Source organism: Podarcis muralis, chromosome 4 (assembly GCF_964188315.1).
Source record: "Podarcis muralis chromosome 4, rPodMur119.hap1.1, whole genome shotgun sequence".
NCBI lineage: Eukaryota > Metazoa > Chordata > Lepidosauria > Squamata > Lacertidae > Podarcis > Podarcis muralis.
In genome coordinates, this window is record NC_135658.1 from 55,290,104 (window position 1) to 55,314,437 (window position 24,334).

General features: G+C 41.6%; 1 protein-coding gene across 8 annotated transcripts in view; it reads right to left on the reverse strand.

Moving 5' to 3' along the window:
* Window positions 1–24,097, reverse strand: part of ERG (ETS transcription factor ERG) — a 112,525-nt gene extending 88,428 nt beyond the window's left edge. For 4 of the 8 annotated variants that reach the window (XM_077927340.1, XM_077927339.1, XM_077927338.1 and 1 more), the window contains exon 1: window positions 22,691–22,786. The gene's annotated coding sequence lies outside the window, so the exon portion shown is untranslated. Of the gene's footprint in view, window positions 1–22,690; window positions 22,787–23,958 lie in introns of those variants that run through there. The other 4 variants (XM_028727177.2, XM_077927341.1, XM_028727175.2 and 1 more) reach the window with 4 other exon arrangements.
* Between the last annotated feature and the right edge of the window lie 237 nt (window positions 24,098–24,334).

Consider the following 24,334-nt stretch of genomic DNA (forward strand, 5'->3'; position numbering starts at 1 on the left):
AAAATCTCCACATTTTTCTGTCTACCTCACTCAACCCTCTTATTCAGGGGGCAGAGATTTCAACAGTTATTCCTGAAGGGCCACAGGACTTCACAAATACCTCCCTCCCCAACCCCCTTCAAACAATTATTTTAATTTGTTTAAAATGTCCATAAGCCACACTTCATCATGGTGAGCTGCAATAGCATTCACCTTAAAACAATAATTCCAATGCAATAAATGATATAATAGATAAAACAATAAATATAAACATTATTGTATGTTCTCTTGTTTAAAGAACCAGATCCAGAAATGAGCATATCCCACAGACTCAGTGCAGGTATACATTCTAGTTTGCATATACTGTTTAGATCTCCCATCAGTGCTGAATTGATTTTGGATATTCTCTCCTTTCCAAAGAGCTATTCTTTTAGAATCATATAATTGTAGAATTGTAAGGGACCCCAGGGGGTCATCTAGTCCAACTCCCTGCAATGCAGGAATCTCAACATGCAGTCCCCCATCCAATCTGAAACCATACTGAACTCTGCTTAGCTTTGCAAATTCCTTACCTACCATCTTATTCCTCTTGGTGCATCATTCCAAAGATCCAGGTCCTCTCACTTAACTCCAAATGTTCAATTACTTGGGTCCCTCACAATAAATACCCCCTAACCTCAGTGCAGGTATAACACTCCCATTCTCTTAAACAAGGCTAAGGGATGAAGAGTAGGCTGCATGGCTTTGTGCTTCCTCTTCATTCCAATGGGAATCTCCTACATCCCCTTCCGGCTTTAACCATGGTTAGGGCTTACTAACCTTCAGCTTGGATGCAACTTCTGAGTATCATTCAGAAGTCATGTGAGTAATGGTAATACAATTCACTCTGGCTGTTTTATTGAAGGCCACTTATTTCCACTGTCTGTTTAAAACTACAAGTTCTCCAAAGCTCCGAATAATACAAGTTTGCTGTTTGTATCACTTAAAACAGCTGCTCCAAGAAGCCAGCCAAGAAAACTGGCAGCCAGGATTCTGCGCTTAAGAATTCACAGCTCTCAAAATATTGATCCAAGCTGTCAGCAGTTCTTGGGTCATTTCAACAGTCCATAGCAACCACTACCACCAGAGGTGGTAGTGATGAATGTTTTTTACATGCACAAAGTGACAAAAAAGTTTTCCAAGTGATTTGTGGTAGGTAATAAGTAATCATAGTCTCTACAGAAGAAAATAATAACAACTACCTTTCTACCCTATCTTATGAATAGGTCTGCATGCTTTGGCCAGATGGATCATGTTTCAATTGCACATCTGATTTTTTTTTCCCCAGCAGCTTTTCCTGTTCAGAAGCTGCCTGCACAGAACCCCCAACTACACTCTGAACTTCCTCCGTGTTCAGAAAAGCCATTTTGGGATTTAACACAACAGCAGTTTGGGGATTGACCAGGGATGGGAGGGTTATACCATGCAACACTGCAGTAGCAGTCTCCATCCAAAACGATCTTCCTCAAAATTCTCAAATGCTCTGAGAAGAATTTGGGGATTCCATGGGGATGGTTTCTGCAAAACTAAACCATAGAGTGCATGCAGGGCCCTTTGGATCACAGCTCTTCTTTATCATTCTATGGATATAGGAACATTTCACATCTTCACATCCTTAAAAGACATACGTAGCTAATCATTGATGGGCTTCATCAGGCTGGGGCTGATGGGATAAGGGACTCTTCTACCCCTAAGACAGCCTGGGCAATGCATCAGTACAGTGGTAGTTGTTTTGCTTCACCCCACGTTTCTTGCCAGCAGCAACACTGCTGCTTCCACAACAGAGCCACTAACCTGGATTGCTGTTAAAGGAGTTTAGACAAATTCATGCACGATAAGGCCATCAATGACTACTAGCCATAATGGCTGTATAATACCTTCTGTATTGGAAGTGATATGCCTCAGAATAGTGTGGCAGAGTGTTGTGCTCATGTCCTGCTTGTAGGGTTCTTCTTACATTCTCTCTCTTTTTATTTTCTAAAGTATATTCTAGATTATTTTATAAATTGTATGACCTTCACATACATGCCACTCTCTGAGTGAGAGGGAGACGGGTGGAGGGGAGGAGAAGAGAATGACTAGATGGAACTGCAAAAGTAGGAGTGGAGAGGAAGATTTAGTGGGACACTCTATGACCTAGTTTTGCAGCCAGCAATTTAGAAAGAGGTTTAAATGTGCTTACTCACTACAGCTGGTTATGAGAACTGTATAAGGGGGAAATATTTTTATCACTGTGATATCTGAGATGTGTTGCGACGTAAGTTTCTACAGCAAATATATTCCCCGTTAAAACAAGATGCCCAAGCTGAGGAGCTACAAAACATTTTTGGGGACCCGTTGGTAAACTTTGCCAGTGAAACCTATGAGCAAATCCCTAGAATTAATAAACCTTCACATGTGGCAAAGAAAGGAACAGGCAATTCTCTACAATTGTCTGCTTAACAGGTTACACTTCTAGCCAACTGGTAGCAATCAAGCAAGACACTGTAGAGGGCAGGAAATCTAAAATTAGGTTTTACTACCTATAATGGAGGATTTATGGGATAATTTAATTGGCAGTCTTGGGACAGAAACCCACGGTGGGGGGGACAAAAACATCTTTCTCAATGTACTCTATGAACCTTTCCTGCAGAGCACTGAAAATGAAGGCCCTTGGAAATCAGTTTAAAGATGCAATATCCCCCCCCCCTTTTTTTTTTTTAACACAAGGTAGTATGAAATAGGAGCAGAGACACTGAACTGAAACACATTGTTTCCCCACTTTTCTCACTGGGAGAAACATTACATTAATTGTTTCTCTTTTTTGCAAACCATGTCTTTAACACATTGTATAACAAATAGCTCTTGAGTAAACAGAAGGCTGTAATTCACCCCAGTGCTTTCCTGACATCATAAACTACAAAAGCACTGCTCAACAGTTTGTAAATGACAGCAAATTGAATTCAGCTTTGTATTTATTCATTCAGGGGCAAGTAGCAATGGTTGTTGTCACTTACGCACAACCCCTATAAAATGCTTTATAATATCTTTTGTAGGGAGTTTTATTCTATGTTCTCAAAATATAAAGACAATAGCGGCATTGTAAATAAGCTTTTATTTTTCTGGGATAAACTGTAACACCTTTAGAAAAGCAACTTGCTGTCCTTAAGCAAAACAATCTACTTTCTCAGCACTCATGAAAATTCTGCCACAAAGCCCAACCATGTTATTAATTTCTTATTCACAGCTATCCTGGACAGCTGACACACCTGTCCTTTTCTGAAGGCTGTAGCAGTTTTGGTACTTTTTGTGAAGCTAACACTTACTGTATAGGACATGAATAATATTCACAGTGGCTTGGCCCATAAACTTCATATTTATTTTAAAATTTTCTATCCACTAGGAAACTCAAAGTAGCTAACAGTTTAGCCATAAATAATCCAAACAAGCTCAAAACAAAAGAGAGTCAAAACAAACAAGAGCAGTCAAGAATATCCAGCTCATCAGCATAAAAACATACATACTAGTAAAGCCTCTAAACAGTCAAATTTTCACCTGTTACCAGAAGGTGCTTAATTATGAGTTCATATGGGTCTCCTAAGGGAGGGGATTATATAGAGCATCAATCTGAAAAGGCCTTTGCTTCTTGTGCCTGTCCAAATCAAAGAGTTTTCATTGCAACAATAAATAACCTTTAGGCTGCAGCATAAGAAAAGCAGGGCTACTCCACCAACCCTGCTAAGACGCTCCCATTAGCAGTGCCACCAAGAGGTAGAAACATGGATATTAATGTACTGGGCTCACAGAGAGCAAGGGTCCTAGACTCCAATATTTCTCTCTCTTTTTTTTTTTTTACTGAAGAAAACAAATACACTTAAGTCTGATATGAACATGAGAATATTCAGAAACCAGCACGAGAACATTGGGGTTGTGCATGAGCCCCCAATTCACAGCTCAACCCAATGGTTCTGAGTAGCCCCAGTCAGACCCAGGGTCAACCCAGACCAGATCTAGACTGCACACAGATTTAAACCTGATTAATCAGGGTTTAAAATCTCTACCAATTGGTAGAGGCTGGATTATTTCCAATGCACTCTATATGGGACTTGCCATGAAGACAACGCAGAAACTTCCACTGGTGCAAAACACAGCAGCACCTTACTGGCTAGTATTCCATTTAAAGGTTTCAAAACAGCTGCACTGGTTGCAAGTTGGTTTATGGGTGCAATTCAACATGCTCGCTTTGGTGTTTAAAGCCCTAAATGACTTATGCCCCAAATGTATGCAAGACCTTCTTTTTCCCTATAGCTCCTCTTTAGGGTGTTCCATAAGCTGTGTGAGAGCTATACCTGAAGGAACGTCTCCACCCCCATCGTTCTGCCCGGATGCTGAGGTCCAGCGCCGAGGGCCTTCTGGCGGTTCCCTCATTGCGAGAAGCAAAGCTACAGGGAACCAGGCAGAGGGCCTTCTCGGTAGTGGCGCCCGCCCTGTGGAACGCCCTCCCATCAGATGTCAAAACGATAAATAACTACCTGACATTCAGAAGACATCTTAAGGCAGCCCTGTTCAGGGAAGTTTTTAATCTGTGATATTTTACTGTATCTTTGGTTTTTATGGAAGCCGCCCAGAGTGGCTGGGGAAACCCAGCCAGATGGGCGGGGTACAAATAATAAAATTATTATTATTATTATTATTATTATTATTATTATTATTATTATGTCTGGAACCATGAATGTATAGTTTTTGGCATATGTTGAATATGTGCCTTTCCCCCCTGGGCCACTTGAGATACACTTTTAGGACCCATCCTATTTTTTCTGCTCTATTCTGATACGTTTTTAATGTAATTTTAAAACTGATTTTAATACTCTATTACTGAGTTGTAATCTATCCTGGGACCTTGTGCTGAAGGGCAGGTAGGAAATGTCATTAAATATATTGGTACTATCTTCTATGACTGAATACAATTTGGATTTGCAAACTACGCATTTATTTGCATTGTTTTTTTATTCTTGGACTGAGCATACATACCCACCCACCCCTATATATACTGTACATATCTGTCAACTGACTACAGCAGTTCATGCACCTGATGATGTGAGTTCTGGTCCATGGAATTTATATAACAATAAATCTGTTTGTCTTTAGGACTCTCCAGCTCTTCCTTTTATTTGTCATGAATCTTCCAAAATCCAGCTTCATTGGACAGCCCCAAGTTCTAGCACTGTGAGACTGTGAATTATCCTTTTTGTGAACACTGGTCAACTTTCTTTCCTTAATTTATTTGTCAGCATTTCCAAAGTGCACATGCTTATACTCAGGAACATTTCCATCTGATGATTCTTATTGGATGATGGAACTAATAAGCCAAGGCATTCCCAAGTCTAAATTAATTCTGAACAGAAATACAAATACGGGATTTGCTGGTAAACGCCAAACTAACACATAACAGTTTTCTTTAAAAGTTGAATCAGAACTTTCACTTTGTCTTTCTTTCTCACTAGGCAATTGCAGCTCCTTCCATCGCAAGAAGTTCAAAGCAGAAAAAGAATTTCCCAACAGAGAGGTAGCCATGTTTCTTGCACATGAAAACAAGAAACAAAAACAGTTGCCCCTGAATGTTGTAACTGCATGTATGTAATTTTCAAGAGGCAATTGCATTTTGAAGTTTGAAGCTTTGAATAGCTGTAAGGCAGGGCTTACAGCTCAGCTGTGCATTAGCATTATTTGCATTCTTCTTCTTGAATTATTGAGTTATTTTTGCCTTTTATGCAGTCAAGATAAATAAAGGGTGTTGGAAAGTCTTTAAAATAAACTTTGTTTAAAAAGTCTCTGGAGAAAATGGAAGGTGAAATCTGAGTGGTGCTACTAGGAATTAAATACATGCCTCTGTTTCCATGAGAAATAGCTCTGTCTGTATTGAGGATGTATGGCATAGCTGTCAACTTTTCCCTTTTCTTGTGAGGAATCCTATTCAGAATAAGGGAATTTCCCTTAAAAAAAAGGGGAAACATTGACAGCTATGATGTATGGTTGTATGTGGCTCTGGCCCCTCTTGCTACTGGATTGCGGCCCCCAACAGCTTTCCACCAAAAGGAACCACACCTCTGATTAAATCCTTTAGCTCAGGGGTAGAGAACCATTTCTGACCTCAGGGTCAAATTTCCTTGTGGGGAACCTTCAAGGGACCACATAATATTACAGATATTAGTTGAGAGGGGATATGGCCAAGCAAGAGTCTTGGGCACCAAACAGAGAGCCTTAAAGGCCATATTTGGGGTCCAGGTCTGAGGTTTCCTATCCCTACTTTAGCTCTTCAGGCTAGAAACACATATGAGCTAAAGGCATTGACACCCAATTCTAGCTAAAGTTGTTGATTGCTCTCATGACCAAAGGGCACACTATGATTGCCATGAAATAGGTTTGATCCTGGCAACAGTGGTTTCTTCCTCCCCTTCTGCTACCAACTGAGGTAAATAAAATGTGGCTAGTGGTAATAATTGGTTTGAAAATAAGAGATAGGCTAATAATATAGAAAGTGTAGAAAGGCTTTTCAGTATAGCACTATTAACAAGTAACACTTGACTTTAAAAAATGTATCATGGAACCACCTGCCTCATAGAAGTCATATATTCTATAAGTTTCTATATCTTGTTGTTTTTCCCTTCTTCCCCCTGACCACCTCACAGCTCTTGAAAAATTAGCATCACAAACAATGAAAGCACTTAACAATCTCCTCCCCTGCTATTTAAAAAGATGGGTAGGAGGGGATATAGGCAGTCACCAACACAGGGGAAAGCTTTGCGCTGAAACATTTTTCCACATACAGTTTATAATGAAACAGTGCTGTTTGAGGAACGGAAGTGCAAATAACCACATCAAGACCACATCTACATTCACATTGTGTTATACTGAACTGGGTCCATAAGGTTGCTTTCATAATGTATCTATTGAGCATTCATTTCAATTTGCATAAAGTTTGTGGGGAGGTTAGACAATGTTTTCTATTTATTGAGCATTTGTTCCAATTTGTTTGCAGGGAAGTTTGCATCAAGCAATCTTATCCCATACTTTCCAGTGTCCACTTCTCCTTATCATAAAAAGTCCAATTTTCTTTTTTCTTTTCCCTCTTTTGGCACACAGGGTTGTTTGGCAGGAACACCTACTCAACTTTAATTGCACAATCTGAATTTACTGGTATATGATTGAAAATAGCAACAGTCTGGAAGTGCCAGCACCCTACCTCTCAGTTCTTAAAGCATCAATCCAATCCCCTTGTCTGGAAGGGAGAAGGACTGATTGAAGTTATTTTACCCACCTCCATAACAGATAATCAACACTGTCAAAATTCACAGTGCTGACCATCTGCTGGGCAGAGAGATCCTGGTGCAACATAGTCAATGTACAGCACACTGCTACAAGCAAGGACGTCTTTATTAGGACTCTTATTTTTTGATGTAGAACCATATGCTGTGTTTCATGAAAAAGCCTCCATCTGTAAGCATCTATGTTTCCATTTCATTGGAGTACTGTTCAGAGAGCAATAATTCACCCTGTATTGCTCTATTTCTCTCATCATTTACCCCAATGTGTTTTTTCTTAGATTGATTTTCATTTTGAATAAAAGGCACAAAAGCAATTTTAAAAGAGGGAAAGTTTCTATTTTTACAAAAATAGAAAATATCATATTCAATTTAACACAGCTGCATAAAACCATCAATAATGCCGGCTGTGTATGTATTATAAGCACAGATAGCCTAAGAAAACACTCCAGTTCACATCTGGTCTTGAGGGAAAAAATACTACGAGAATAGCATATAATGTCCTACAGTAACTATCCAAGACACTGTTGAAATACCTCTGTCCCTACTTAGTCAAATATATTTGGTGAAATTGTTACATTTCCACTTTATATTTTCATGTTGGATTCATCAAGATGTATGAACCCTATGCCCTTTGGGTGTATGGACTCTGGGCTCTTTATTAAACTTAATAAAACCTAATGAAATTGGCAGTGATTTGTAGGGGATTGATCCAATATTTTCTGAAGCCCAGCAAAGCCTATAGCTATATACATAGCATGATATCCATTTAACCTGTTGAGTAGCTCTACAGATTCTGTTCCCATTCTGCTGCTAGAAGAATGGGAAAAAGAAAGTTTCTAGGTGTGCTTATAAAATAACAAGAAATATGGAAATGGTCACAGAAGGTCAGTCTCTTTCCATCTCTTTTTTTCTGGCCACGGTCAAAGCATTTATCCAGTTTTCTGCAACCTACTGCCCGCCAGGTATAAACATTCCAGATGATCACTGTCTTGTTTTAAGACACCTTCAATGTGTGTTCTGGTCTCTTGGGTTTTAAGTCCATCTAGTCAGCTAAACTCGCACCCAGGCCACATTTTCAGGTAAACTAATCTTCAACTTTAGCAATAACTTCAGCACAACTCGAATAGCAAGTGACACATCAATGCAGGTGATAAAATATTAGCTGTAGAAGAAGGATTAATAGAAGGCTGAATCTAACAAAGATAAAAGAGAAGGTGTGTACAAAGTGAAAAGATAATGCAAAGTCAAGCCCTTCAAGCTACAACTTGGAGTGGCAGAGTACAAGGCCAAGGGGGTTATTATTTTCTTATTCTGAAGAGAAGAGGTCTAAACACAATTAGATGTAGCAGACAGGCACAACCAACAGATTCATAATATTAGAAAGCTCTGTGGCCTATCAGATCTACAAAGGGAAATTTAAAACAGTTCTAAATGCAGAGACTAGGGGACAATATAATGAAACATACAATGCCTAGCACTGGCAGAATGGTATGTGTTAGCCCATATGCATCTAGTGTGTCAAGCCATCTATGGCATAGATAGCTTGCTACCAGGAGTGGTGGGGCAGAACAGCTGCTGCTTACCAGGACAGGCAGGGAAGGTTGGTGGCATGGTTAGAGCTGTGTGGGCACACCAGCAGAGCCAATCTGATGCTCCCTCCAGTGAACCCACATAGCTACAACCTTGCCACAGCCCTACCCTGCCCTCACATCATTATGGCAAGCAGCATTGTAAGGAGAGCAGTGGCAAAGTTCTGGCTGTGTGGGTGCACGAGTGGAGTATTCCCTGGCTGTGTGCCTGCATAGTCCCAACTGTACCACCATTCTGCCGCATCCACACACCGTTTCAGTAAGTGGTAGTCATACAGCTGTTGGGAGTGCAGCAGTACAGCACCAGCCCTCTGTGCCAGCCACTACCATTGCCAACACTGCACATGTATGAGCAGGCACACACAGAAGTGCATTTAAATGAGACAGCAGTAATACATAGAATGTGCTGCAGTACTGCCTCATCCTTTCCATGCACCAGAGATCACACTGAGCATTTTAGGTAGACTCTGTGAAAGTATTCCTTTATTTGCTGATGGGCTGTATTGCTTCACTCTGTGTTTGAATGCTCCTCCAATTATTTAGTTGGTTAATTAAGCTCCTTCCATATCCAAAACAGGCATGACAGGGAAGAGGGTACTGGGTTAGGTTTTTCCCTGGCATGCTAGTCTTATATGTGTATGAAGTTTTTATGTAGGGAGATCACCCAAACATTAAGACTTTCGCATTTGGAATTTAAAGTGGCAGCACTAAACATATCACATAAGCATGCCAATTGCAAGTCTCAGCTCTCACTCTTAAAGACACCAACATTGTTGAAGGTGCTTCCAGAACAGACCATAACACCCTAGCTACTAGGGAAGTCAGCAAATGTTATATTGTTATATCCAATGGATTGAAACATCTTGCAACACACACAAATAATCTACTTTATAACTCTAGGCTGGAAATCCAGCAGAAGCTAAGCCAAAATCACACTTGTAAGTAACAGAAAGCAGGTGTATGGGAGTTCACCCTTCATAAACTTGACTCATGCTTACATGGAGGGGATTGGGATTTGAAGGACCAGGTGTGCAGCATGGGAGTCATTTTGGACTCACAGCTGTCAATGGAGGCGCAGGTCAATTCTGTGTCCAGGGCAGCTGTCTACCAGCTCCATCTAGTACGCAGGCTGAGACCCTACCTGCCCACGGACTGCCTCACCAGAGTGCATGCTCTAGTTATCTCCCACTTGGACTACTGCAATGCGATCTACGTGGGGATACCTTTGAAGGTGACCCAGAAACTACAACTAATCCAGAATGTGGCAGCTAGACTGGTGCCTGGGAGTGGCCACTGAGACCATATAAAACCGGTCCTGAAAGACCTACATTGGCTCCCAGTACGTTTCCGACAATTCAAAGTGTTGGTGCTGACCTTTAAAGCCCTAAATGGCCTCGGCCCAGCATACCTGAAGGAACTGCTCCACCCCCATTGTTCTGCCTGGACACGGAGGTCCAGCTCCGAGGGCCTTCTGGCGGTTCCCTCACTGCGAGATGTGCAGTTACAGGGAACCAGGCAGAGGGCCTTCTCAGTGGGGGCGCCCGCCCTGTGGAACACCCTCCCATCAGATGTCTAGGAAAGAAACAACTAATTTACTTTTAAAAGACATCTGAAGGCAGCCCTGTTTAGGGAAGTTTTTAATGTTTAATGTTTTATTCTGTTTTTAATCTGTTGGGAGTCTCCCAGAGTGGCTGGGGAAACCCAGTCGGATGGGCCGGAGTATAAATAAAATTATTATTATTATTATTGCAGAGGCAGCTATCTTTGCAGCATGGATGTATACCCCTTTAGCAGGTATGGCTAGAAAAATGGTTAAGGTACTATCATGACACAGGCAGAAATCTGACATTTGGAAAATGCAGCACAAGATTAAATCCAAATGTAGAATTTGAAGTCCACCTCATAATAGTGACCAACACTCTAGCAGTGAACAAACCAAGTCATAAAGCAAGAGGACAGAGGATAACAAAAGTCCCGTCCACCCCATGTCACACTAAATTTTAAGCAGTGGGAAAGAACTGCATGCTGGGATACCACTCCAAATGTCATCATGTGAGCAGTGATGGTGTGATAATGAAAACTGTGGGGAAATTACAGCACAAAACTCCCACAATTTTATGAGTTAATGGGGCTGCAAGTGGATTTTTTTCTGGAAATAACCAACATGGAAATGAGTACTAAACTTCCACTAGATTTCTAGAAGTGGCTGTTATGTCCTGTGAAAGATCACATAAGATACAAAAAAATTAATAGGTAAGGAAACATCAGGAAGACAGGATAAAGTGCTGTCTGAATGCAGCCTGGATCAATGTTTTCATTGAACTATCCACCTGTAGAGAAGAAATCCACCCAAAGTGGAATTTTCTGGTCTGTGTTAGAAAGAATTGTTAGAAATTCCTAAGCATTGACACCAAATGCAACTGCCTCCTTATCAGTCCTTCAAGGCCAGTGTAGTGAGAACCAGTTAATGAGGACCTGTGATGGAAGGGGGTGTTTGCTCGTTCAAGGTGGGAGAGGTCTTGATGTCTCGAAGGTTCCTTTAATCAAGCATCATGATTGGTTACATCAAGTCATGGGATGCCATTTCCTCAAAGTCTGTGCATATGGATTATGTCTCTGCACATCCCAATTAACGCTAAAATTAGACCAAGTCACTGCATATTTTCAGTTTCAAATCATGCCCACTGTATACTCTCTTTTCCATATGGGGCATGGAATGCAGATGGAATTCAGTGAACAATTCCAAATCTAACTACTGTTGCCTTATTATTGCAGGTTGCCCAAAATAGATACAAAGGAAATATTAATTTTATCAAGAGTACTCAAATTGATTTCCCTCCTCCAATTGGTCTCTTTTGCACAACTTGTGTCAAACTTTGAAAATAAAATGCTCAGATCCTGCAAAGTTTCCCCCCTCCGTTTTACTCAGTTTTCCAAGAAAAGTGCCTGAGCAAATATGCTATTTTAGTAAGAGTTTAAAAGGCCATTATGGTCAGAAAAATGACTGTGTAAAAATGGCACCTTTTTACTTCACCACTCTATTCACTGCAAGTATTCTGAGTCATGTCTGCTTATTTTAGTGCTCAAAATAGGTCTTTATTACTTTTCATTCCTTTTTAGCCCTGCAGTACCAAAACAGGAGAGAGCGAGAGCTGGATGGACTCCATTCAGTTGAATGCATCATCAAGAGACTTGTTAGCTAAGTTGCTGTTGCAAAATCTTTACTCCCGGTGATGTTGCATGAGCCAAGAAGCACACAACTCGGCATTCGATTCCCAGTTTGCATTTGCAAGGCAGCTAACTAAATAAATCACCCTTTTATGAGAGAGAGCTGGACAAAAAATTTATTACAGGGAAATCACTGAGAGACACCTACTCCATGTCTCACACCTCAGAAAGCAGGATATATTCTTTGCATTTCTGTTATCTTTTAGGTCTCACTTTATTAATTTGGTCTCCCCCCCCTCCTCTGTACCTAAAGCTATCTGTACCTATATCCATACATATAATAGTTAGTTTCTATTTGATATAGTTTGCCAACAAAGGTCCGTATAGTTAAAGCCATGGTTTTCCCAGTAGTGATGTATGGAAGTGAGAGCTGGACCATAAGGAAGGCTGATCGCCGAAGAATTGATGCTTTTGAATTATGGTGCTGGAGAAGACTCTTGAGAGTCCCATGGACTGCAAGAAGATCAAACGCATCCATTCTTAAGGAAATCAGCCCTGAGTGCTCACTGGAAGGACAGATCGTGAAGCTGAGGCTCCAGTACTTTGGCCACCTCATGAGAAGAGAAGACTCCCTGGAGAAGACACTGATGCTGGGAAAGATGGAGGGCACAAGGAGAAGGAGACAACAGAGGACGAGATGGTTGGACAGTGTTTTCGAGGTTACCAGCATGAGTTTGACCAAACTGCGGGAGGTAGTGGAGGACAGAGGTGCCTGGCTGCTCTGGTCCATGGGGTCATGAAGAGTCGGACACGACTAAACGACTAAACAACAACAACAAAAAATTTGATATAGTTACATCTGCAAGGCAGTATAACATCAATATTAAAAATATGTGTAAAAGCTAAATAAAACAATATAATCAGCAGCAGTAGAACAAGTGGACCTGAATAAGGCCACAAAGTCATCTGCTATTACAAATTCTCTGCAAAATAGCAGAATTTTACATACAGTGGTATGCAACTAAGCTTTATTCAAAGCAGACAAACTGAAATGAATGAACATGACTATGCTAGATCCATTAATTTTAAAAGGTCTACTCTGAGTAAAACTTAGCTGAATACCACCATACACAGACACACACACTTTCGTCAACCTCATAATTTTCATGAAGTGGGCTTTTGCCTTCAAAAACTTGTGTTGTAATAAACTACTTAGAATAGATCATCCAAGTTGAACTTATGGCATGTTGGCTGTGCTTCCTGCATAAGTGTGCCTATTTCTCTCTTTTTTTTACTAAAATAGGGCTGTTTTTCCCCATAATTTTTGCCTACTATTGTTCTTCATTTTCCCAGTGGTAGCATAGTAAAACTATATTGGCCACATAAGCAACTGGCTCAGTGGTGTTTGAAACATACAAAATGGCAGGTGAATGATGCACAGTTATTTATCAATCATAGTACTGGCCCATCACTTAACCCACTGTGGTATTTCACAAGATATATTTCAGAAAGGTCTGAATGGTAGCAATGTACTATGCATACTGCCTCTACTGAAAAATTAAATGCATTTGCTGCATTAGATAAAATGATAAGTCTCTAAATACTTCAAAATAAAAACTAGTATTACTAAGCAATAGCTGCTAGTGTATATTGTGTATATATAGTCAAATCACTGCAATTTCCATTTTATTTGCCAATGCTGGTTAAGAAAGGAACATGGGCTCTGCTGAGGGGACACTCAGCTGGTGCACAAGACTAAATGACCACATCATGGTCATGGACAACATCACTGTATTTATTTCCTTACGTGAGGAAAATGCTCCACAGAATCTCATAGTGAAGACCTATACTGAAGATACAACATTGTGGGCAGGATTCCTGTAGCGCAGGCAGTTGAACTAGATAACCCTTGGGATCACTTTCAGCAGTGCAATGCTATCATTTTATGAAACGAGGACCTGTTACACAGGACACCTTGCATTCAAATGCACATCGCTATGTGAATATCCAGGTTCACATCCAAATCCAGCCTGCAGTTTCAATCTAGCAAGGGAATCCCAAGCTTGGAAGCTACTTCTGCTACTTTGTCCCTTGCTGAAGAAAGACAGGATGAATGTGCATAAAAGAGCTATTGCCTTCATTAAAAACAACAACATTGTAGTGGTTCTCCTTTATCTGATTTTGGACTCAAGAATTAAGTTTTTTGAACCAACCATATGAAACCCTGAAACCCTGAAAAATAGAGGCACAGCTCTGACCACAGTCTGGGTCTGTGCACAGTGCAGTCCCACCACACTTGTGGAAAACAGTGTACCCACAACATTTGCCACAATCCATACCTGTCCTATTTCTACCCTGTCGTTTCTTGGGAAATACTGTATTTTGATGCATTTCCCCCCAAAACATCATCAATCTGATTTGAGAAAAGGAATGATGTAGCTATGTTTTAAGCCAATTAAGCCAATGCACACACAGCCACAAATAAGAAATAAGCCCTTTTAAGAAAGCATGTCATTATTTTAAGTTCAGTTGCTTCGGATTTTGAAACTGCTCTGTACATTGTAATGAAACACATTTGTTTATACCCAATGCTGCACCAGTGGTTTTTGCTGATGCAATGGATCTTCCAGTTTCTCTTTCCCCTCCCCTCCCCTCCCCTCCCCACAGACACACATTTTATTCTGTGAACCACCCTGAGACCTCAAGGTATAGGGCGGTATATAAATTCAATAAATAACAACAACAACAACAACAACAACATACACTCACTCCACTCACTCTGCTCAACTCTCAAGAACTGATTTTGAGGGCATAGGGGGACTGATTTTGAGGGCATAGGGGGACTGGATGGAATAGAACAGGAAGACGTTTGATTGGGTGCTTGGAAATTCCAGCATTTGATACAGCCCTTTAGGTCACAAGACCTGACCAGTACATATGCAGCACCCTACAATCCTGAATAACATTGGTACCTATAGAGAACTGTTCCACTCATAAACCTTTAAACCAACAATTTGTATCTATTACAAATTCAACAAAAGTGCCTTATAAGTTGCTATTTCATAAAGATCAGGACAGGAAATTCTTGACAGTAGCACCACAGCTTCACTCCAACTGTCCATTGCTGTCCTTCAAGCATTGCAGACCTTCCAAAGATTATTCTATTCAAGCAAGCCATGGGTTGCAGCTATCTATTTTCAGGAACACTTAAAAGAAACTAATAAATATTCAGTAGATGTGTTTCCCATCTCCCCAAAACTAATAATAATAATAATAATACAATCCTTGTCATTTTTCTGAAGGGTCTAAACATCTGATCTAGTTTGACCAAGATTTTCTGCTATCAAACCCATGTTCAGGCTCTGCCCTACAAGGTTTTGTCTTTGTTCTGTCCCCAGTTCCACCTAGTATTTTTGAAAGAAAATTCTGGCAACTCTTTTAAATAGTTTTAAATGTAACTGTTGTTTATTTTATAATATTCTGGAAACTGCTCTGGGATCACTATAAGGGCAGGTCTACAAATATAATTAATAATAGATGTGGAGCAGAGCATCTAAAAGTGTTGGGGCAGACTGAAAGATATGTGGCTGATCAAGCCTACAAGTGCTTGATTAATCATAAGCCTGACCTGAAGGAGCCAGTTCTAAATTGCAGGCATTCAAAATGTTATTGAAATGTCTGGGGGTTTATCACCTGCATCAGTGTTCCATGGTTTGTCTTTCAGCAGTTTGCTTAGCAATGCAATTCTATGTATACTTGCTCAGAAGAAGGTCCTGCTGGGTTCAATGGGGCTCACTCCCTATTAAATGCATTTTGGATGGCAGTCTTTAGTTGTAGTGCTCAAACTGTAAGTACACAAGTAATGTACAGGTGGAATAATTTCCTTACACAAAGAGTATCTCATAAATCTGAAGGAACCCACTTATATGCATCATATAAAATAAAGAGTTCAGTTTTGTACAACAGAACTAGCAAGGCTGCTACCCTAGAAGCCATTTTTTAAAAGTGTGTTGGAGTTTGTCACCACCCCTCAGTCCACCCCACCCCTACAACCCCCCACAACAGTTCCTTGGCCTGTGACAAAGGACACTTCTGAAATTCCCTGAGTTTTCAGGACCAGCTTGTCAGGTGCCACTGGGGGAGGAGGGTGTGCTGTCAGAAAGAACAAACTCAAAAGCCCTGTTGTGAATGCAGAGCTCGCTGCCTGGTGCTCTGGATCGGGGCCATAAGCTTGAGGGATTTTCTTCTTCTTGGAATCAAGTTATGCTGAGAAAGAGATCTATCTGATACAAGCAGAATTCAAATGCAACATATTTCCAGTAACAAATCTCCACTTAAAAAAAGAAGAAGAAAAACACCGACACAGAAAATGTGGTAATAATATAAGGTTGGGGTTTTTTTGGTTTTGATTTTTTTTGAGGGGGACCCTTTAGGGCACAATCCCAAACAGAGGAAATTCCACTGAAATTAATTGGGGGGGGGGGTTTGCCTTCATTCAGATATGGTATGGGGCCCAAACCTTTGGCAAAGTCGCTCATGTTTATTCTAGATCAAGTATCCTTTTAGTTCTCCAGTCAATGTGAAAAATGCCAGACCCAAGGGGATATTTTATTTTATTTTTCATTATAAGTACACATTTGTGACAATTGGCTCTCAGAGCAAACTTGAGTCCAGAGATGAAAACACCCCCTGGCTTTCATTGTTAAATTAGTATTTCTTGTATTCAATCAAACTTTCCAGATTATACACGTACATACCACTATAAAAGTATAAATAGAAGAAGTTAAAATGCAGCTTACAACAAATACATCCAGAACACCCTATTTAGATATATACCCTTTCATTTCCCCACCCCCACCCAATTCCCTACTTTTTAACTTGCATGTATATTTAGCCAAGTAATTTTAGGCTGCCAACACTGTACCTACAATAGTCTTACTATGCTACCAGTAACATATTAAATTTTGTTCTATTCTGCCTTTTCACAGAATGCCAAATGAAATATGAGTTCATGGGCAGCATACAAAGAGAACTTCTAGGGAGTTTTTGATGTGCATCACTGAATGCTCTGCCTTTCTTAGGTGTCTAGGATTGGAGCTACAGTAAGATAGGGTCACCAGAGTGGCTCTGCACCCAGTATAATTTCCTTGATATAAAGGTAAACCACAGAATAAATTATCATAGAATTAAAGCATTGCTGAATGAACTCCCAAGTTAGGGGCAAATATCTTTATACTACATGGTAGGAATATCCTGCCGGTGTTTATTTTATGAACGCGGAAATCTCTTTGAATTAAGCAGATGTGAAGAATTCCATAAACTGCATGGTAAAAAAATCTACACTGTAGAACTAAACCATTGAAGTCAATGAGGCATATACTAAAGGATTAGGAGTAAGCTGGATTTGGCCTATTGTGTCCAATATTGAAGATAATGCCATATATGCAATTTCCAAAAAAGAAAGCCACATGAATGTCCAGACTGCTGCATGGTCAAGGTTTCTGTCCGTTAACTTAGACCTACTGCTACTTAGATTCAAGAGGGTTGGAGGTGCTGCTCTACAGTTTGAGGATCACAATATGATGGAGCAAGGTTCATCTTAATCTGCATTTATTCTTCATTATTAGGGAATTGTGCATATATGCTTATATGAAAGCATTTCTGAAAGATGATCAGTAACCATTAATTTTGACATGCAAATAACAAAAAAGAGATCAACAGCGCCGACTAAAATACCCTTTTTTTCCTTCATACTGATGAAGCAAAATTTATTTGATGAAAACTTTCAGCAACAAATGTGCTTCTGCTGCTGCTGTCAGATTTGTGGCAGCATGAATAACTTTCCCCAGTTGCTGCTGGATGGTAGCTACTATTATTTTCCAAGATCGAAGCTGGCAGCCAGCAGCTACCACTAAGAAGAGCTATTGCTGCCATTGCCTGTAAGACATTTTGTCCCCCTTAAAAACTTCTGAGATGTCTTCCCCCCCCCCTCCCTTTGCATTCCATGACCAGGACAACAAAATCAGGGTGGAGGGTGGGCGTGCACTCAGCAAAACTCTAGTTTTCTTTTGCATTTTGGGAGTATAGTTTTTAAAAGTAGGGTTAGCATCATAGCTGTTGACTGGTCAATTGAAAATACTGGACAACCGTCAAATACTGTAGAACTTGCAAGAATGCTACTGTGTAGAATCTACACCATAGGTGGAAACTAACTTCCATGATGGTAACTATCCTTTAGTAAAGGCAGGGATGAAGGCAGCTTATACCCAAGCCCTGCTACAACAAGGTGCAAAGTTAGAAGCACAGAAACGTTTCTTCCATTGCCTAAATAAGGGATGGGAGAGCTGTGGATTTGCAGTTGTTGGTGGTCTACAGCGCCCATCATCATCCCTGAACATTGGCCCCAGAAGTTGGAATCTAACAACATATGGAGGGAGGCACAAGTTCCCCCTATCCCTGGGCTACCTGAAAGGCATCTCCAGAAAGGAACACAAAAAGTCACCATTGGCAAACATCACTGTCTAATGAACAAAATTTCAGACCCAGACTAGAAAGACCAAGTTATAAACCTCAATTAGCCACAAAACTCATTAGGTGAAATTGGACGAGTCACAAACTCTCAGCCAAATAACCCTCACAGGATCATTGTGGGGTGGATGATGTATGCCACCCTGAGGGAGTTGCAGGAAGAGCAGAATAAATTTATAATAAATAATTAATTTCAACTTTTTCAAATTAATGTAACAGTGGTAGCTATCTAATTTGCTTTCTGTAATCTATGCATGTAGAAAACCTGCTGATTATTTTCTTTGTAACTCTAATAACACAAATGCATGACCATTATTTCACCAGATTTGACCAAGTGATAAAATCTTTATTGACTGCTCAAGTGCAAAACCCTATTTTAAATTTTAAAAATTAATTATAGCTTTTGTCGACTGCCTCATCTACTATATATTTTCCAGATTTCTAATTCAAACCAGTTAGGCTACAAATGTAGATTACTTGAAAAATGAGGTGCTACCAATAGGTTATTTATATATAAACACTTCCACAGAAAGAGAATAATCTCAGTCAACTCTATTAATGATGTAAACATATTGCATTTCTTTTCAGGATGCATTCAGAATCTCAACAAATTTAGGCTGCAATCCGAAACCAGTTTACCCAAGAGTAAGTCCCATTGATTTTAGTAGGACTTACTTCTAAACAGACATGCTTAGGTTTGGGTTGTAAGACTGCAATCCTATACTTACTTCTGGGTAGACATGTACAACAGGATATATATATAGGACTCTGCTGTGAGTATTACTTTTTATCAGTTAAAATACAGTACTACAGTAGAAAACAACAACACTTTAACTGTGGCAACAGTTTCAATTGATTGGTAAAGGATATGCACAGATTTCATAGAACAATGTCATAAGCACGATCGTAGGAGATCACTCTGATTAAAATCAAGCTAATAAGAAGCAAAGTTTGAATGTGCATTTGTTTATTAATTAATCATACTGATTAATTTTTCCCACTGCTAAGATAAAGTAACATATTTCCAACAACAATATTAATGGCAATATTAATGTGCCTATGTGTATTTTGCTTTTATAACATGTCACTGCTATGCAGTTATATTTAACCATCAAAAAAATTAAACACAAACTCTGCTCAAAGTGTTTCAACACAGGAAAGAACTGAAATCCTGCTAAAGATATATAAAGAAATATATTAAGGTCCAAAGTGATTAAGCAAGACAGCAAAAAATAACAAAACTGAGTACCTTGCAAAACAGCAAAATCCTCAGATTAAAAGCTAATTACATATAAAACTAACCATGACAGATCATTCATACAGTTCTTGCAGTACTATGGGATTTGTTTGACTTTGGGGAGCATATTTGACAAAGTAGAAGAGCTATACAATGTTGTAATCTATGAAATACTATTTGAACTTTTCCCCCATTCAATGAATCCTTCTTAAGTATATCTTCCCACACTGAGTTTAAATAAATTGACCCAAACAATGCTAGCTTGCTGCCCATTACGACAATAAAAGAATTGTCATGTTTTAAAGTATTAGCTAGTTAGTAACAGCTATATTCATTTCTTTTAAACTGTCCTTCTTTAAATGCACAAAGATGTCCCCAAAAAAATCTTTGTATCATGTCGTGCCAATGATAAGATGGATTTTATTTCTAAAGCAAAACATAAATGCACCTAAGTTAATAACAGTATATTCACAAGCCAGGTAAAAACATCTTAATGGAGTTTAGGGTTGGTTCTTTATCTGAACTCAAAGCGCTCTTTGTCTGTTGCTTCAAACAAACCATAGATGTGTGCTTATAGGGTTAAAACTCAGGAATGTGACAGTTCTCCATGTGCAGTCTATAGACCTAACTGTTCCACTTTCCCTGGTGGGGCTCCAAACTACATGAAAACAATGCAGCACACAAACTACTATTCCGACACTGAAGGTTTTGTTAACTCCACAGAATGCTATTTAAACCAGAATTGTTTTTGGATTTTTTTGGTGTTTTTTTTTTTTCATTTTAAACGCAGCCATTACAGTACTTGGGGTTTCTAGTGAATACAATCATGAATAGAGAGAAGCCTTTGCTTATTTTACCACATACTGAGATCATCTGATAAAATGATTTATATTTACTTGACAATCACCTGATCACAGAAATTAATTTCCTGTATCTGAGTGTGCCATTTGTGAAACCAAATGTGAGCCTTTTACCAAACTCAGATCTGACCCTTATTCATTATATTACTTCAAACACTTAAATGCTGGAGAACAAAACTAAGAGTCTTTATACCTTGGGCAGGGAGTCGTGCAGATTTAAAAAGGAACCATTGTATCAGTTAATTGAATGATGTCTTGTAGTTACCTACAAAGTGTGTGTGCATGTATGCGTTTATGTACACTATGAGAGATGCAGAAAGGGAATAAGAATGGTGGTGGGTCTGAAATGAAATAACTGAAATGAATGAATTTAAATGTAACTGATTAATTTTACTCATTCAGACCTAAGTGACAAAAGATCCTGACTGAATAGTTTCAAATGCAGCAACCGTTCTGAAAATAAAATTAGCAAAATGAAGAACTGAAAAAAAATTAAAATACTGTTTTAAGAACTAAGGCAAGTAAATGTACGCATCCACAAAATCATACAGCATTCTCCACTTAAGCATCAAATAAACTTTTAAGAATTGGTTTAAAAGAAGGTAGAGCCAAGTCAAGAAAAAAAATTTATGGCTGAGGGAAAAGGGGGTGAGGTTGGGGCACAGAGGGAACTAATAAGAAAAACCAGGTAGTAACTTCAAAAGTGCAGGATGTTCTTTAGCACTTCACATGTGGCAAAATGAATGTATAAACTGTGTGTTTTTCACAGCTGCCTTGGATGTTGCCCAAACATGTGTACAGTGCCTTTTGGCTTAACTACATTCAGATGAATTTTTAAAAGAAAAGTATGACTTCTGCAGGTAATTTTTAAGAAGTACTTCAGTAAGTGGCACTAGCAAGAGAGAAAGGGCAGAGGAGGAGGTATGGTTAAAAAAAGTGTGGTCATGCTTAATCTTGTCCTCCAGAAGAAGAGCACAAGCCATCCAAGTATGGTACTCAGAGGCAGCTAGCAAGTGCTTTTAGGATTCAGCACAGGAGCACACACAAAAAGGATTGTCTCCCTTCTACACTTCTTGAGCTGTGGGACCACCAGCACCTTCTGCCAGATCACAATGCTTCCCCTGTCCTGTTCTTTCCTTCTCTTGCCCCAGAACCTGCCTCTTCCCTTCGGGTCCTGCAGCTAGGGCAAGAGCTACACACACACAAATGCATCCTGAAAGATGCCTTGCTATATTCGGATTTCAGTATCCCGGAAAATCTCTGAAGGCCAAAAGCAGGTCCCTACACTGCATTGGGGCTGAGCTCCTTTCAGATGCATCTGAGGAAGGGGATTGCAGGACACAACCCCATTCAGAACCGTGCTGGGACTTTAAGAAGCCACAAAACTGCCCTGGTTTCTTTTCAGTGCTAACACAGTCTGTGAAGAAATAAGACGAATCCGTGGTACCTCTGAGCATGTGCAGAGCTCCTCTCCCTTTCCCCCTCCTCAAATAAAGACAAACCCTCCGACTCATCGGGGAAGGTCCAAGCAGGAACCCAGCCAGACAAAAATCGTAGAGTCGGAAGGGACCACGAGGGTCATCTGCCTGCAATGCAGGAATCCCTTTTGCTCAACGTGGGGCTCGAACCCGCGACCCCGAGATTCAGAGTCTCACGCTCTACCGGCTCCCTTCTCCGCGCCTCGAAGACAGTCGCCGCCGTCGAAGCGCTCCAGCCACCTGGGCGCTGCGAGACTGGACCAGGGCTGCAGGGCGTCCGAGGTGCCCGCCGAGCTTCTTCCTTCCCCCCCATTGCGGAGCCGAGGAAGCGCGCCCAGAAGTTGCCCGCCGAGCGCAGCCACCCTCACCCAACGCCCCCCCCCCCGCCCTCACACTTCGCTTTGCCGCCCAGACAGAGAGCCTCGCGCAGGCGCCCGCTCCTTCCCTCCCTCTCTCCCGCCACCTACCTACGGCCCCTCGCTCGCTCCCCACACGGGAAAGCACTTACCTCCCGCCCTGAAGCGGAGGGAGCGCGCCCGCAGCAACAGCGTCCGGCACCGGGAGTGGCGGGAAAGAAAGGCTGACGGAGGAGTTGGGGAAGTCCCGTCCCCGTCCCCCCCCCCCCCCCGCTCACACGACGTCTTCCCCCCCCACCACCACTCCGCCCGACTCGCGTCAGGGCTCAGCCCCGTGTGGCGGCTCCGGCCTTCGAGAGCAGCCGGCAGCCTCCAATTATGGCACGGCGAGCGTCCCACCCCCCCTCCCCACCCCGCGGTCCGACTGCTCCCCTCAGCGAGGGCGGCCCGTCAGGCCTCCTGAGGCAGAAGCGGCAGAAGCGAGCGCGCCACACGCGCGAGGCGGCGGCGCCTGTGTTGACTTAGCGTAGGCTGCGCGAGCCGGCGGCTCCCTCCCCATCCACGGGACTCGGGCCATGGGCTCCGGTGGGAGGCGGCTTGCTGCGCGCCCGCCAGCGGCGAGGGGCTCTCGGTCCCCCACCATTCCTGTGGTGTGGTGAGAGGGGAAGGGGGTCCTTGGCTCGCACGTGGGAGCGGAGGCGGCTGAGGGAAGAGCGCGCTCGGCGCAGGGCGCCGCCGGGAGAAGGTGCCCAGTGGCCCCGTTCGCCTTAGGCCGTCCATGCCGGGAAGATCGCTTCAGAAACAAAGCCCGCACCCTCTCAGAGATCGCTCCATAGTCAACCACCCGAGGTTATCGATTTTAAAGCTCCTTCGGTGGGAAGGACGGACCGAAGTGACTGGAAGATGGAGAGGCGAGCGGGGAAAGCTCCAACTTTTCAAGAGTTTGAAGAACTTTCTCCCTGCCTAGCCACGGACCTAGGTTTTTTTTTTATTTTATTTTTTGCTACAGAGCTCTGGGCAGGAGCTGTATAGGTTTTAAATATTCTAGGCTAAAGATGCCCGGACACCGTTTGGTGCAGAGCGATGCTCCCTTCAAGAGGGAGCGAGAGCTCTTGGGGTTTACTTCTGAGTAAAGGTGCTCAGGAAGATCCAGCTGGAGCAGGGCTTTCAAACACCACCCGGCCGGATCCTAGACAGAAAACGCCTCCGCAGCGACGACCTGAGGTTCAGAAAAGAGCTCAGCGTGGGTTCAAGGCAGGCTAGGGAAACGCAGCGCGCCGAGAAAGCTCGAGTTGTAAACAACCAAGTGCGCCAATCGTGCCCTGTGAGAACGTCTGGGATCGGTCCGATTTTAACCACCACCACTCCCAGATCAGCTCCAGTACTAGGGAAAGAACAGCCCTGCAGGCTGCGATCTTACCGTGATGCCTCTTCTCCCACGATCGTTGCCATCGCATTTCCCTTCTCGGGACCGTTTTCGTCACCAAACCCCATTCATGTGCTGCTGCTCCTGGGCTGAAGCCCTGAAAGCTACCTTCCTTCTTTTCTTTTTTTTTTCTCCCCCTCCTTCTGCTCTCAATCCCAGCTACGAATCCCAGCTGACAGTCCAGGCAGACGCGAGGGCGAGCAGGCAAAGAAGAAACTCGAGTACTCTCTTAATTAAAAAACGAGCGGCTAAAAGTGTCTTGGGCTCTCTTAAAAAATAAAATAAAAATAAAAAAGCAGAGTTACATAATGTATTAATTGGTTGCTATTAACGCACTTTTATTGAGCATAGCACACAGAAGTCTGATTGT